We start from the raw sequence: 17,201 nt of genomic DNA on the forward strand, positions 1-17,201 counted from the left end.
GATAGGTTCGCAGATAGGTTCGAAGATAGATAGATTCTACGCGCGAACTAGCTCCCACAGGTTCGCAGATAGGTTCGCAGATAGGTTCGCAGATAGGTTCGAAGATAGGTTCGAAGATGGGTAGTAGATCATGGTGTTTATAAAAAAAAGATGAAGACAACAGGTCTAGGTAGGTAGGTCTAGGTAGGTAGGTCTAGGTAGTGTAGTAGTACGGTAAGACATGCCCTCTTAATGCATTACGTAACACGCTACGATAGGCCTTATGCCTATATAGAATAACCATAGCTCCCGTAAGTACGGGATATACTATGCTTATTATTTAGTTTATTACCTAGCTAGATTACTATCTTTATTATTTTTACCTTAATTAAAGATTCGTTTTTATTATTAGATTCGTCGTTTTCCGATTAGTATATCTATCTTAGTTATAGGCGCTTAAGTTACTTCGTCGTACCGCTATAGCTAAATAAGTAACTTTTACGTTTTATTCCTTTTTTTTCCTTACCTCTTATACCTTCGGGTTAGCGATTACTATATCTCTACGATTAAGGGACATAACTAAGATACGATAACTACATTAAATTCCTTACCTTTCGATTAATATAGCGATATTAGTTTTATTTATTTTGGATTATCGTACGTACTATAATCTTCGATAAAGTATACTTTCGAGTAAACATATCCGGGTCTTTAGGTATCGCGTACGCTTTATTCTTCCTTAGTAGCGACTATCCTATAACTTTTTCGACCCCTTAATCTTTAGTTTACGGAGTTTTTATTACGTTACTAAGATTTAAAGGATACCGATCGCCGTCGGCGCCGTTATTTAACCCGCGAAGTAACCCGCGTTTTACGTTAAATAAAGTATCCCGCTTTATATTTATTTATCTACTATAGGGAGGTACGTATAAGCCCGGGAACCTTTACTACGATACTATAGCCGCTAGGATACTACCTAGCCCTTAATACTTATAACGTTAATAAGTTATCGATATTACGATATAATACGACGATTAAACCGCGTTTATACCGATTAAGATATTCCTTATATCGTTATTTACCTACCTATAAGGAGGTACCCGTAAGCCTAGGGAATTATCGTCGTAATACTACCGCTACTAGGGATAATACTTAGCCTTCGATACTAACCGCTCTCTCGAACCGCTAATAATATAGTATATTTCGTACGAGTAAATAAAGCTCGTAACGATTAAGGCAGTTCCCTTATAATTATCTACTTATTATATAAAGGACGTACGAGCGCCTTAATATAAATTACGATAACCTATACGACCCGCTATTCTTTTATTAATACTAAGGGCGGATAAAGGCTAATAATAATTATACCTTAACCGACCTTACGATAGCTTCTTTTTTTCCTTTAAACCTATTAATCGATATAAATTAAATATATAAATACTAATAACTTATTATACTAAAGGTATTTTAGGATACCTAGGCGTAGCGATTCGACGATATAGTATACGATATAATATAGATATTTATATTAATAGTATAGATAGGATTAATAGATTAATAGTTATTAATAACCGATAGTTTTAAAGAGAATTAAGAATTAATATTAATAAGACTACGTAGATATAAAGGATTAGGAAAACGGAACTAAAGTTAAGCTAATAGGTATACCTATATATAGGTTAGCCTTATATTATTAATTAATAATTAATATAGTAAGAAGTATTAATATAGGCGTAAAACGGCGCCTAGCGGTAATACCGTTAATACTATTAAATAGCTTCCGTTAAATCGAGACCGGCCTATAGCTATAACCGGTATCGTATCTAACGCGATTCTTTACTCGGGATCTATCCCTTATACGTATTACCTTAACGAAGGTTATACGTTAGGAGTTCTAGACCTTAATGAAAGGAATTATCGTCGACTTATTTATAATAATTAAACTATTAGTCTAAGGAATACGTATCGTACTTTAATTAGGCGTTAGCCGATTAAAGAAGCTCGTATAATACCCGGACCCTATCGATCGAGATAATATAATAAATAATAATATACTTATATTAAAGGAAAAGTATTAAGATATAAATAATAGTTATTATATCTTTATCCTTATGTTAGATAATAAGACCCTTACTACCCTTCTTTTTACTTTATATTTCGTACCGTTAGATTAAACGGAATTTATAGCTAGGAAACGGAATAAATCGCTATCAGGACCTAAAGTAATAAAGATTAAATTACTAATAAAAACCTTAAGAATCGATATTAACTTTCCGCTTTTATATCCGCCCGAAGAGAAAAAGAACGACGATAAAACTCTTACTTAGCTATCCCTTAACCGCGGCTTTATACTTATTCCGTTAATCCCTATAGCATTATCTTAGAATAGTAATAACGAGGCCTCTAGTAGTTAGAATATACCGGTAGCTATCCCGATTATCGTAATATTAACCATTAGATTCCTTAACCCTACCGATTACCCTAGGCTTAAGTTTAATAAATATAACGTAACTTAGTAATTAAAGAAGATAAATCGATTATTTAACCGCTACCGTATAAGTAACGACGATAAGATTAAGGAGATCGGCGAATAAATTACGACTAAAACCATTAGGAAGCGTATTAACGACGTTACGAAGGATTAAACGATCTAAAGAGTTACCGTTATAGCCTTAAAGTACCGTTTTAAAATTACCGATAAACTAGGCTAAGCTAACGTTAAACGTAAACTCGTATAGCTAAAACGAGGTAACGTAATTAACGATCTTAAGGCGATTTTTACGTATTTTATAAACTATAAACGTCTTTTTAAACTCGTAAACGATAACGAAGAGCTTTCTTAGAAAGTAGGATACCTAACCGATAAACTTTAGATATCCTTAATTATAAAGTTCTATAAAACGGGAAACTATAATTATAATAAGATCGGAAATATCGACTATCGGATTCTTTATACCTAGCTTTATAAATAAGCGGAACGTCGTATAGTAATATAAATTACCGATAGGACCTAAGCCGAAGAACGACGATAGTAGAAAACGGTAACTTTCGAAGAACCCGAGAAGCTTATAATGTAAATAATTTAACGATTAACGACTCCTAGCCTTTAAATACCTTTACTACCGCTTTCTTCGTAGCTTAAATCCTTTTACGGCTACCTAAGTATTAGTTAGGAAGCTAGTATATAAGCCCTTTACGACCGACTTAACGCTTTAGAAATAAAAATAACTTCGTAAAACTACCATTAGGATAGTAGCTCTTATAGCCTTAGGGATACGTATAACGCCGATTAATAATATTAATAGGAAAACCCGTTCTTAGTAAACGCGGTTCGGAACCTAAGTCTTTATAATCTATAAACTAACGGAAGGACCTTAATAGGCTTTAAACGTAATACTATATTAAATTATCGAAGCATACGTAGTAGGATTTTATTAACCTAGACGAGTAATTATAAGGAATTCGAATATTAGTTTTATAGTACTTTCGATCGGCTTTATAATTATAGCCGCTACCTACTACTAATAAATATAACGTAGAATCGGTTCTATTATAGGAATAATAAGCGATTATATTACTTCGAAAACGGAAACCCGGATAAGCCGGAGTTAATATTAATCCTAAGGTCGATTATTACCTAAGCTAAGCGTAAAGAAGAACCGATCGCTTATTATATTTTATTTTACGTATATTAAAGTAAGGAATCTCTAGAATAAGTACGTAAGATAGTATATTATTATTTAACCGGAAAGCTAAAGCTTATATCCCTCGACTTACGATACTTTAAGAACGAGGAAGTAATATTAAAGTAAGAAGAGATATTAAGAGCTATATCGGAAATTAACGTTATTTAGATAGTCGAACGTAAATATAGCTACGAATTATACGAAACGGGGATCTTAGGTTATAGTTAAACTAAGGGTTTTATCGACGACGAAGGTATCTATTATTATAAGGGTATTATTAAGACGGATTTAATCGAAGTTAACGTAGTTAAGCGAGCTAAAGGTCCTAACGGCGAGTATATCGAAAGAGAAGTACCCGATTAGGAGGATATAGAAGTTCTATCGTTATAGCTTAGGCGTAGACCGACTAAAGCCGGTAAGAATACTACTTCGAATACGAACGACCTAGCTAAGAAGGCGAAGATTATTAACGAGTTATTAAAAGAGTTTTAATTAAATAAGATTAATAAGAATAATAAGAAACGTTTCGAGGTTTCGTAGAACGACTTAATTAAGTTTATATCCGGATTTTCGAAATAGGTAATAAAGTATCTTACGATACGCGTTATAAAGATTAATAAAGGTTAGTTTAAGGTTATTAAGATTATAAAGAAATAGGTATAAAAGGATCGGGAAGAAAGCGTTAAAATACTTAGCGTACCGTAAACTACCGCTTCGTTTACTAACCCTTCGAGTAAAATAGCGGTAAATTTTATTATCGCGAAGGATATTAAAAACTATATCCGGCTTTTCCCTAAGCTAGTAGTTAACGTAAGATTTAACGGGAACGAAGCTTTCGTATTTACGGTAATCGATATAGGGGCGTAGTTTAGTATAATCGTAGAAAGCTATATAAAGAAGTAACGTCTCCTTATAACCGATATTAAGGCGATATAGCGAGGTTTTAAATCCTTTATAAAAATCTTATATATAGGAATAATCGACGGTTTTATTTAGCTTACCGATTATTACCTTCGCTTATCGATCTACGTCGTCGAAGATAGGTTCGTTAGTTATCCTTTATTACTTAGTATAAACTTTATCTTTTAGTTCCGTATAAAATTCGAATTCGACGGAAGTACTTTCATAGGAACCGTTAACTTTAGTTCGGCCCGGATAATAATCCCTTTCGTTATTAACTTAAGAAGCGATACGCTACTAAGCCTTATACTCGGCGATTAGGAAAACTAGATATTATTAATACCTTAGGCCGCTTTAATAGCGTATATAGGCCTAAAAACGCGTTCCTAGCCGAATACTTAGAAACCGACGCTAGCTTTTAAGCTAAAATTAATTATACCCGCTTTTATAACGACGATATAAAGGCAATATCTATTTCCGAAGCTAAGGATTCGTCGGCCTTCGAACTTAGTTTAGATAAGGAAATAAAGCGATCGTTAAATTAAGCGACGAAAAATTTCTTTACGTTTTTAGTAAAGCCGTTACGAAGGTAATTCGATATACGACGTAAGAATCGAAATAATATAAGCGAAACCTAGCCCTTATTTCGGAATTAGTTTACTAAGTTAAACGTACGTTTTTAGTTAATATTATATATAAGCCTAAGTCGCGTAAAGTTTAGCCCGTAGATAACGTACCGTTAGACGGTTAGATACCGCTAGGAATATTCGATTAAAAGGATTAAGTAATAAGGGAGGTTAAGTCGAAGTACGAACCGTTAGAGGTATTATAGCGCGATAGATCCTATAAAAATATTATATTAAGATTCGCTAGTAATTCCCGAGGTATTAGATTAATAACGGAAAGACTTAACGCTATTAAAGTAGGTTTATTAGATACGGAATTAACCGATTAAGAGAAAGACGTATTAGTTAAGATCCTATACTAAAAAGAGATAGCCCTAGCTTAGGATTTCTCTAAAATCGGAAAAATTCGACCTAAGGTTTATTCCGATTATAAGATTAGGACGGTATTATATAACGCCTAATAAGCTAAGGATATCCCGATCTTAATACCTCTTAAGGAACGAGTAATCGAAGTCTTACGTATACGACTAAAGAACGGAATCCTAGAAGAAAGTTACGGTCCTTATCGAAATGCGTGGTTCGTAGTCGAAAAGAAAGATAATAATTTACGACTTATTAATTCTACGATAAAACTTAACGCCTAGATTATTCGCGACGCCTTTTATCCCGAAATAGAGACTTCTTTACTTAAGAATTCGTTATATATTTAATCCTTATAGTCGTCGACTTTTTCTTAGGATACGATTAAGTAACGCTAACGGAAACGAACCGTAACCTAATTACGTTCGCTACTCCTATTAGCCTTTTACGTATAACGACTCTATTATAAGGCGCGACGAACTTAGTTGCCGCTTTTTTCCGAGCCGTTATACGAATTCTTTACGATTTAGTTTTATTAAGTACGAGTCCTTCTTCGACGACGTTAGTATTAAAGGGCTCAGTATCGAAATACGATAACTAGGAGGCTTTTCTGGAAATACGACGCTTTATCCTAGAATATTTAGAGAATATCGACGCCGTTTTTTAAACTTCGAATTAACCGGTATTATTACTAGCGCCGTTAAGTCTACTTAGTATAAAGATAGTACGGTAATCGTCGGATATCTATACGGTATAAACGATAGAAGCCTTCGGAAGCGAAGATAGTTAAGATCCTTAAAGTAGAAGTTATATAAGAATATAAACGAAGTAAGGTCTTTTATCGGTATTACGGTTTTCTTTAGGATATAAATCGATTATTACGCTATAGTCGCTAAACCCTTCTTAGTATTAATACGTAAGGAAGTATACTTTATTTAAGGTATCGATTAATAATATGTTATAAATTCGCTTAAGATTATTTTTATTAACGTATCGGTATTAATTATTTTAAACTATACTATCGAATAATTAATTACGTAAAAGTCGACGTATTAGGAAACGGTTAAGGCTACGTATTAAGTTAGGATAACGATAAAGGTAACTTTAAACCTTCGAAATATAAGTTAGGGATTTAGAGAAGGGCGGAATTAAATTACGGCGCTACGAAACGAAAGTATTTAGGAATTATTAAGTTCTTACGACGGCTTCGAAACTACCTTTACGGTATTTATTTCGTACTTAAAACTAACGCTAAAGTATTAATCGCCTAGCTTAACGACGGATTCTTTAGTTTCCCGGGCGCTATTCTTATTAAATAAATAGCTTATATTAAGATATTTAACTTTAATATTTAATATATACCCGGTAAGAGATATTCCGCTACGGACGGTTTTTTACGTAAACCTAGCGGCTTAAGCGACAACGACGACGATTAATAAGAAGGCGATATAAAGGATTTTATTAATATATAGCTTAATATAATATACGTAAATATAGTCGTATTATTTAACGTCGTCGAATAATTTAACGATAAAGCCTTATCGTTATAACCGTTAAAAGAATAATCGATAAAGTCGTAAGAAATAGTAACGTTTCTTATGCGATTTTAATTACTTAGCCGATTAAAAAATAACCGATTAATAGGGTATTAAAAGCGATAGGTCCGGTTTAAGAAGGAAACGCTTAAATACGTCGTTTCGGAGGATATCCTATGGAGAAAGCCCGAGAAGTATAAGGGCATACGACGAATTATCGACTAGGAGAAATTACGTAAAGCTATAATTAAGGATTACTACGAGGATTTCGGCTATAGGGGACGTACTTCGACTTACGATCGGATAGCTAGATTATATTATTAACGCGGCATATTCGAATACGTCGCCCGAGAGATTAAATCGTATCCTAGATATTAAAAAGGAAATAATACCCGGAAAGTCGACCCCGTTTTATATAATAAGCTAGTTAACGTTCTTACTTACTAGGTAATAAACGTATAATATATATTAATAGATAACGGATTTATCGTAATAATCGAAGTACGAAACGAATTATCCGGTTTCTTCGAAGCCCGAGCTATTAGAAAAATAGATTTTAAAACGATCGCTAAGTTTCTTTAGGAGTAAATATTCCTATAGTACGGCGTACCCTTAGTAATTAAGTATAATAATAATTCCGAGAATAAAAAGAAGGTCCGTAAAGTAATAAAGCTAATCGGTATTAAAGTTAAAGTCGGTATTACTTATTTCCTATAATCTTAGGATATAATCGAGGTTAAGTATAAAGTAATTCGCGAAGGCCTTATAAAAGGTATAAACGGTAGCGATTAAAGGTAAACGAATTTATTAAAGGTAATTATATAAATAAATAAGACCTCGACGCGTTTATACGGAATATCGTTATACGAATTAATATATAAGCGTAAGGCTATTATTCCGATAGAAATCGTTATTTTAACCTAGCGTATTATAAATTAAAAGAATATCCCGAACCGAGAATCGCTTTTAGCTATACCAAGGAGGAGCAGAGCGTACGCGATACTAGAAACCCGGATAGGTTCACTCGAAAGTGTACTCTATCGAAGACTATAGCACGTACGATGGTCCAAGACAGATGAAATTAATATCGCTATACTAATCGAAAGGTAAGGAATCTAATATAGTTATCGTATCTTAGCTATGCCCCTTAGTCGTAGAGATATAGTAGTCGCTAGCCCGAAGGTATAAGAGGTAAGGAAAGAAAAGAAGTAAAACGTAAAAGTTACTTATTCGGCTATAGCGGTACGACGAAGTAACTTAAGCGCCTATAACTAAAATAAATATATTAATCGAAGAACGACGAATCTAATAATAAAAACGAATCTTTAATTAAAGTAAAAATAATAAAGATAGTAATCTAACTAGGTAATAAACTAAATAATAAATATCCTATATCCCGTACTTACGGGAGCTATAATTATTTTATATAAGTATAAGGCTTATCGTAACGTATTACGTAATATATTAAAAAGGTATATCTTACCGTATTACTATAGCCTCCTTAATTTAATTATACCGTAAGGAATAATTAAACTAAAAAGGATAATACGGTAAGTCCCGATTAATATCTCCCCTTAAAAACTACCGCGAAACTTTATTCTTCCGGTTATTATTTAATTATTACGGCCGCGCCTTTAACTTCTCGTTTAATATTATAAGGGGGCTCCTTTATTACTTTACGGCTAACTTAGCCCGGTTTACCTTCGCCGATCTAGCCCGATCGGCGTTTTCCTTCTTTATTTCGGTTACCTTTTTCTTAGTTTCGTCTTAGCCTTCTTAATTAAGAGGATAGTAAAGAAGCGGGCGCGTCTTAAGGGTTAATTAGGTATTTCCCCTCTACTTATACGATATAGAGGTTTCCCTTAATTAAAAAGCCTTAATCCTTTCTAGTCCGGAGGAAGGAAGAAAGCGCGTTATAACCTTAACGAGGTTATTATAACGAAGGTTTACGTTTATTAATACGAAGAAGTAAGGGGAATTAAATATTAAGGCTATAAAGGAACGACGGACTTCGGTTTATGCGATAAACCGAACGGAGGATTTATAGCTAGGAGGCTCGCCGATCGGCGTACTTTAAGCGAATATTATAGCGTTAATAAGGTTAATTCGCTTTTAATAATTTACGGTTTACCGAAGACGCTTAACGATACCTATCCCTTCCTTTAAAACTCGAACGCTATAAAATTACTCTATTACTTCGGCGTATTTTCTTATAATATTAAAGAGGTCGAGCCCCTTATTTTCTTAGGCCTAACGCGCGACTTCGATCGGTCGTTTAAAGATAAGATACGGTAGAATGCCGCTTTAAAAACCGTAGTTATAGCTATCTTATTAATTTACTAGCGCGATATAATAAATAAACTAAGGAGTTATACCGGGTTCGAGGCTACCGTTTCTCTAGGTTCGTTATAACTAACCGAGCGCGTACGTCGCCCGATCGAAGACGCCGTCCCTAATTATATTAAAACTATATAATTTCCGAAGCTTAAGAAGATATAGCGCTACGATAAAGTAGGCCTAGGAAAACTTCGTAGGATCGGTAATAACTCGTTCGGGGTTTACTAGATCCGTATAAATCGTAAAAACTAAAATAAAGGCGGGATTATCGAGAAGGTATCGGCGGGTTAGGAAATCGAACGATCCTACCGATCGATAGCTTATCGTTTAATACGGGTCTACTTCGAAGGCCGCCTTTTTATCTTCGAGGTCGTAATTAGTTATAATATAAAGGGCGCGGATATTTTCGTTAATAAGGTAGTCGTAACGAACGACGTAAACGAAAGAATTAGTTAAGGCTACCTTCGTTTACTCCTATAGCTATTAGTTTATAGTTCGGGATCGATTAACGGATAGCCGGAAGGCTTAGGCTATATCGGATCTTAACTCGATCGAACCTCTCCCCGAATCGTAATTATCTAAAGTACTAAGCTAATACTCCTTTATATTACTTTAATTATTTTTACTACCGTAAATCTCCCGTAGGAGTTTAATTAAGTCGGCTAAATCGGCGCGACGTACGTCTCTATAAACGGAGGAAAGGAAGAAGGAAAGGGAAATTCCGGCGGAGCGGAAGGAAAATATAATGAAAATAAAAAAAAGAATTAAAGGAAGGGGAAGAAAAGATAATAAGTTAAAGGTAAAAATAAGAATTTAAATTAATAATAAGAAAGGTAGGCTAGAGATTAATAAAAATATAATAATTATAGGGAAGGAGGGTTTTCGGAATAAAATACCTAAAGAGGAAAAAGAGAGGGAGGAAGGGAAACGTATTAACGATATAATTAGATATACCTTTACGGCTAACGCTTTAGAAAAACGCGTTCCCTTACGTACGTATAGAACTATAATAATAAACGCATTAATTTATAGCTTCTTACTATATACTCTTAATAAAGTAATAAGTACGTACGTTTATAAACTCGTAATTAAACGTAGGCTAAGGTAGGTACTATCGAAACTCTTCCAAGTACGGTACTTACGACCTAGGTAACGTATTCGATTCTCTCGTTTTCGTCCGACCTCCCTTCTTATTTCTCGCTATTCTACGGTTCCGATCTACTTCCTTTCTTCCATTCCTTAGGTCCTTTATCTTCGTTTTAATTCGTTTTTCGATTTTTCTTAATTCTAGATTTATAATTTCGTCGTCCTTATCTTTCTTTTTCTTATATATATATATATATAATAAACCCTACTATCTAAAAGTAACTCCTTAAACTAAACCGGGCGACCGCCCTTAAGCTACTCGAGTAACTAAAGGCTACGGGAATTACCGACGAAGAGATTACCGGGGCGTTTAAAAAGGCTAAGGAAAATAAGAAAAAAGCCGTAACGTATTAACGGATTAAATCGATACCGCCGCCGGTAAATCTAATAAATAAATAACCCGACGAATCCTTCCGCCGCTTATCCTCTACCGAAGAATTCTAGGACGTTAATCGGCTAATTCCTAAGCCTTAGTAGGTACCGTACGCCCCGTACTTCCGTCCGTTAAACTAAAGCCCGAAAGTAATTATCGGCCGGTAACTCCGAGGCATCGAAGGGATTCGGGTAATAAACTAATAACGCTAGGTATATAGCTCTTAATATTAATAAGATCTATTAATTAAAGGCTATATTAATTAATAATAAAATAATTCGTAACGTTCGGTTTTATTTTCTAAATAAGCCGGCGGCCGGCCGATATATCGCATAAGAAATTATAAGTAAGGACTTTTAAGAGGTTACTTACCTTTAAAGCTATATTATATTCCTCGTTCGTTACGTCTAATTCTCTCGCCGCCGGACGTTATTTATAAAGATTAATAATAAGGGCCCGGTTAACGAGTATTTCCGTCGGTTAGCGACGGACCCTCGTTACGTCGTTAACCTATTCGTTTAATAATATAAAGTACCTAACGAAGTACCTTACTAATACTATAAACGCCGGCTCGCTTCTTCCGATACCGCTAAATACGTAGGTATATAACCCTTCTTTTCCTACCGATCCTTAGCCTTCGATCGTATCTTTAGGTACTCTTACGGTATCTACCTCTTCTTTATTAACGGAATACGTTATAAATTCCGGAACGAACGGTTTACCTACCTACGGGTAAGAATAAATCGCAACCCCCCTCTAATAAAGGATTTAAGTTAAATCTTATACCCGCTTATAATACGGATAACGAAAAAGGAGTTATTATTTATAATAAACTCGAAAATCGTTACTTTCCGAAGGTCGGGAAGCAAGTAAGTTTTTAGTTTTCTTAATAACTAATAAATAAAGGATAAGGTAAGGAAGTAAAGAGGAAAAGAGAAGTACTAATCGGCGTATATACGTTACTTCTGGCTTATTTTTAAACGCGTATTCCTTTCCTTTCCTTTTCTTTTTCTTTTGCTTTTACTAATATGAATTACTTTCCTTACTTTTCCTTTAAATATTAAAATATACCTATGTTAAAATATAATAGTTACGTAATATTAGGATATTAATATCCCGAATTCCTAACGATAAACGCAAAGGATAACTTATTTAAATATAAAAACGCGTTAATCGGCGTTAATAATCTATAGAAACATACTTTCTTTTAAGGTAAGAAATAAGGAAAGGCGTATTTATTAATATCATAATTTAAGGTACTAATTTCGTATATAAGCTACCGGTTTAATAACCATATGGAATAACTTCTTTCCTCCTTTACTTAAGAAAGTAACTATATATTAAGCTCCTAGGCTTTATTACTCCTCGATCGGTATAGGTAGGTCATTTTAAGGCACTATAGCCTTATTATACTATAATAAAACAATTATTTATTAAGTCGGATCGATCTTCTTAATCCGGGTTTATCGTTAGGTATAACTTCGTATTCTTTAAGCTTTTTATTTAATATTTTCATTATAATTCGTACTTTATCGTTCGGGGCTAACCATTTATCTTCTTCGTCGTCGATTACCGAAGGTATAAACTCTAGGCCTCCTTTAGCTTAAGGGTCGTTAGTAGTCGTTAATTCCTAGTCCTTATATTTAATCGGTAGTAAGCGTATAATCTATTCGTCTTCCTTCGGGTTCTCTAGCTCTTAAAACCCGTTAATATCTTAGATAAATTTCCGTAGTCTATAGCCTAAAACCGGGTATAATAACGTAACTTTATCCGGTTCTTTAAGCTTATAACGATTATAGCCTAAATCTTCGGCGATTAGGTATGGTTCCTTTTAATAGTACTTTAGTTTTACTACTATCGACTTATTTATATATCGTAACGTATCGTATAATAATACGAGGTCGTCGGTTTTTAGGGGCTCTTTTCGTATTCGGTAAGCGTTTTTCTCGTCCTAATACCGGGTAGCTTCCTTATATTTAATCGCTAGAACCTTAACTACGGTTAATATATCTTTCTAGCGTTTTTCGATTAATCGTACGCGTATAACTAAAAGCGATTCTCGGTCCGGGATATTCTTCTAGTTTATAATACGCTAAGTTAGGATAACGGTTTCTATCGGGATAATAGCCTTACGTTTATATATTAATTCGTATAACGACATTCTATATAAGCGCGTCGAGGTCTTATTTACCTATATAATTACCTTTAATAGGTTCGTTTATCCCCGATCGCTACCGTTTATACCTTTTATAAGGCCTTCGCGAATTACTTTATACTTAACCTCGATTATACCTTAGGATTACGGAAAATAAGTAGTACCGACTTTAACTCTAATACCGATTAGCTTTATTACTTTACGGACCTCCTTTTTATTTTCGGAATTACCATTATATTTAATTACTAGAGGTACGCCGTACTATAGGAATATCTACTCCTAAAAGAACTTAGTAATCGTCTTAGAATCTATCTTTCTAATGGCTCGGGCTTTAAGAAAACCGGATAATTCGTTTCGTATTTCGATTATTACGATAAATCCGTTATTTATTAGTATATATTATACGTTTATTACTTAATAGGTAAGAACGTTAACTAGCTCGTTATATAAGGCGGGGTCGACTTTCCGGGTATTATTTCCTTTTTAATATTTAAGATACGATTTAACCTCTCGGGCGACGTATTCGAATATGCCGCGCTAATAATATAGTTTAGCTATCCGATCGTAGGTCGAAATACGTTCCTTATAGCCGAAATCCTCGTAGTAATTCTTAATTATTACTTTACGTAGTTTCTCTTAGTCGATAATTCGTCGTATATCCTTATACTTCTTAGGCTTCCTTTATAGGATACCTTCCGAAACGACGTATTTAAGCGCTTCCTTCTTAAACCGGGTCTATCGCTTTTAATACCTTATTAATTAGTTATCTCTTAATCGGCTAAATAATTAAAATCGCGTAAAAAACGTTACTATTTCCTACGATTCTATCGACTATTCTTCCGGCGGTTATAACGGTAAGGCTTTATCGCTAAATTACTCGACGACGTTAAGTAATACGATTATATTCGCGTATATTATATTAAGCTATATATTAATAAAGTCCTTTATATCGCCTTCCTATTAATCGTCGTCGTCGTCGTTTAGGCCGCTAGGTTTACGTAAGAGACCGTTCGTAACGGAATATCTCTTACCGGGTATATATTAAATATCGAAGCTAAATATTTTAATATAGGCTATCTACCTAATAAGGATAACGCCCGGAAGACTAAAGAATCCGTCGTTAAGCTAAACGATTAATACTTTAGCGTCGGTTTTATGTACGAAGTAAATACCGTAAAAATAGTTTCGAAGCCGTCGTAAGGACTTAACGACTCCTAAATACTCTCGTTTCGTAGCGTCGTAATTTAACTCCGCCCTTCTTTAGATCCTTAATTCGTATCTCGAAGGTCTAAAGTTACCTTTATCGTTATCCTAACTTAATACGTAGCCCTAACCGTTTCCTAATACGTCGATTTTTACTCGGATTAATTATTTAATAGTATAATTTAAAATAATTAATATCGGTACGTTAATAAAAGTAATCTTAAGCGAATTTATAGTATGTTATTAATCGATACCTTAAATAAAGTATATTCCCTTACGTATTAATACTAGGAGGGGTTTAGCGATTATAGCGTAATAATCGATCCATATTCTAAAGAAAACCGTAATACCGATAAAAGACCTTACTTCGTTTATATTCTTATATAACTTTTACTTTAAGATCTTAACTATCTTCGCTTCCGAAGGCTTCTTACCGTTTATACCGTATAAATATCCGACGATTACCGCACTACCTTTATACTAAGTAGATTTAACGGCGCTAATAATAATACCGGCTAATTCGAAGTTTAAGAAAACGGCGTCGATATTCTTTAAGTGCTTTAAGATAAAGCGTCGTATTTCCGGAAAAGCCTCCCGGTTATCGTATCTCGATACTAATCCTTTAATATTAACGTCGTCGAAAAAAGGCTCGCACTTAATAAGGACTAGATCGTAAAGAATTCGTATAACGGCTCGGAAAAAAGCGGTAATTAAATTCGTCGCGCCTTATAATAAAGTCGTTATACGTAAAAGGCTAATAAAAGTAACGAACGTAGTTAAGTTACGGCTCGTTTCCGTTAGCGTTACTTAGTCGTACCTAAAGAAAAAGTCGACGATTATAAGGATTAAATATATAGTAAATTCTTAAGCAAAGGAGTTTCTATTTCGGGATAGGAAAGCGTCGTAAATAATTTAAGCGTTAAGTTTTATCGTAAAATTAATAAGTCGTAAATTACTATCTTTCTTTTCGATTACGAATTACGTATTTCGATAAGAACCGTAACTCTCTTTTAGGATTCCGTTCTTTAGTTATATACGTAAGACTTCGATTACTCGTTCCTTAAGGGATACTAGGATAAGGATACCCTTAGCCTATTAGGCGTTATATAATACCGTCCTAATCTTATAATCGGGGTAAACCTTAGGTCGGATTTTCCCGATTTTAAAGAAATCCTAGGCTAAGGCTATCTCTTTTCGGTATAGGATCTTAATAAATACGTCTTTCTTTTAATCGGTTAGTTCCGTATCTAATAAACCTACTTTAATAACGTTAAGTCTTTCCATTATTAATCTAATACCTCGGGAATCGCTAACGAATCTTAGTATAATATTTTCATAGGATTTATCGCGCTATAATATATTTAATAGCTCGTACTTCGACTTAACCTCCTTTATTACCTAATCCTTTTAATCGAGTATTCCTAGCGGTATTTAGCCGTTTAACGGTACGTTATTTACGGGCTAAACTTTACGCGACTTAAGCTTATATATAGTATTAACTAAAAACGTACGTTTAGCTTAGTAAGTTAATTCCGAAATAAAGGCTGGATCTCGCCTATATTATTTCGACTTCTACGTCGTATATCGAATTACCTTCGTAACGGCTTTATTAAAGACGTAAAGGAATTCTTCGTCGCTTAATTTAACGATCGCCTTATTTCCTTTATCCAAACTAAGTTCGAAGGCTAACGAGTCCTTAGCTTCGGAGATAGGTATTGCCTTTATATCGTCGTTATAAAGGCGGGCATAATTAATTTTAGCTTAAAAGCTAGCGTCGGTCTCTAGATACTCGGCTAAGAACGCGTTTTTAGGCTTATATACGCCATTAAAGCGGCCTAGGGTATTAATAATATCTAGTTTTCCTAATCGCCGAATATAAGGCTTAGTAACGTATCGCTTTTTAAGTTAATAATAAAAGGGATTATTATCCGGGCCGAGCTAAAGTTAACGGTTCTTATAAAGGTACTTCCGTCGAATTCGAGTTTCATACGGGACTAGAAAATAAAGTTTATATTAAGTAATAAAGGGTAACTAATAAACCTATCTTTAACGACGTAAATCGGTAAATAAAGGTAATAATCGGTAAGCTAAATAAGACCGTCGATTATTCCTATATATAGGGTCTCTATAAAAGATCTAAAACCTTGCTATATCGCCTTAATACCGGTTATAAGGAGACGTTACTTCTTTATATAGCTTTCTACGATTATATTAAACTATACCCTTATATCGATTACTATAAATACGAGAGCTTCGTTCCCGTTAGGTCCTACGTTAACTATTAACTTAAGGAAAAGCCGGATATAGTTTTTAATATCCTTCGCGATAATAAAATTTACCGCTATTCCACTCGAAGGATTAGTAAACGAGGCGGTAGTTTACGGTACGCTAAGTATTTTAACGCTTTCTTCCCGATCCTTTTATACCTATTCCTTTATAATCTTAATAACCTTAGGTTAACCTTCGTTAATTTTTATAACGCGTATCGTAAGGTACTTAATTACCTATTCCGAAAACCCGGGTATAAACTTAATTAAGTCGTCTTACGAAACCTCGAAGCGTTTCTTATTATTCTTATTAATCTTATCTAACTAAAACTCTCTTAATAACTCGTTAATAGTCTTCGCCTTCCTAGCTAGGTCGTTCGTATTCGAAGTAGCGTTCTTACCGGCTTTAATCGGTTTACGCTTAAGCTATAACGATAGGACTTTTATATCCTCTTAATCAGGTACTTCTCTTTCGATATATTCGCCGTTAAAACCTTTAACTCGCTTAACCGCGTTAACTTCGATTAGGTCCGTTTTAATAATACCCTTATAATAATAAATACCTTCGTCGTCGATAAAACCCTTAGTTTAACTATAACCTAAGATCCCCGTCTCGTATAATTCGTAGTTATAT

Source organism: Durotheca rogersii (genome assembly GCF_024521655.1).
Source record: "Durotheca rogersii strain YMJ 92031201 chromosome Unknown GGS23scaffold_5, whole genome shotgun sequence".
NCBI lineage: Eukaryota > Fungi > Ascomycota > Sordariomycetes > Xylariales > Xylariaceae > Durotheca > Durotheca rogersii.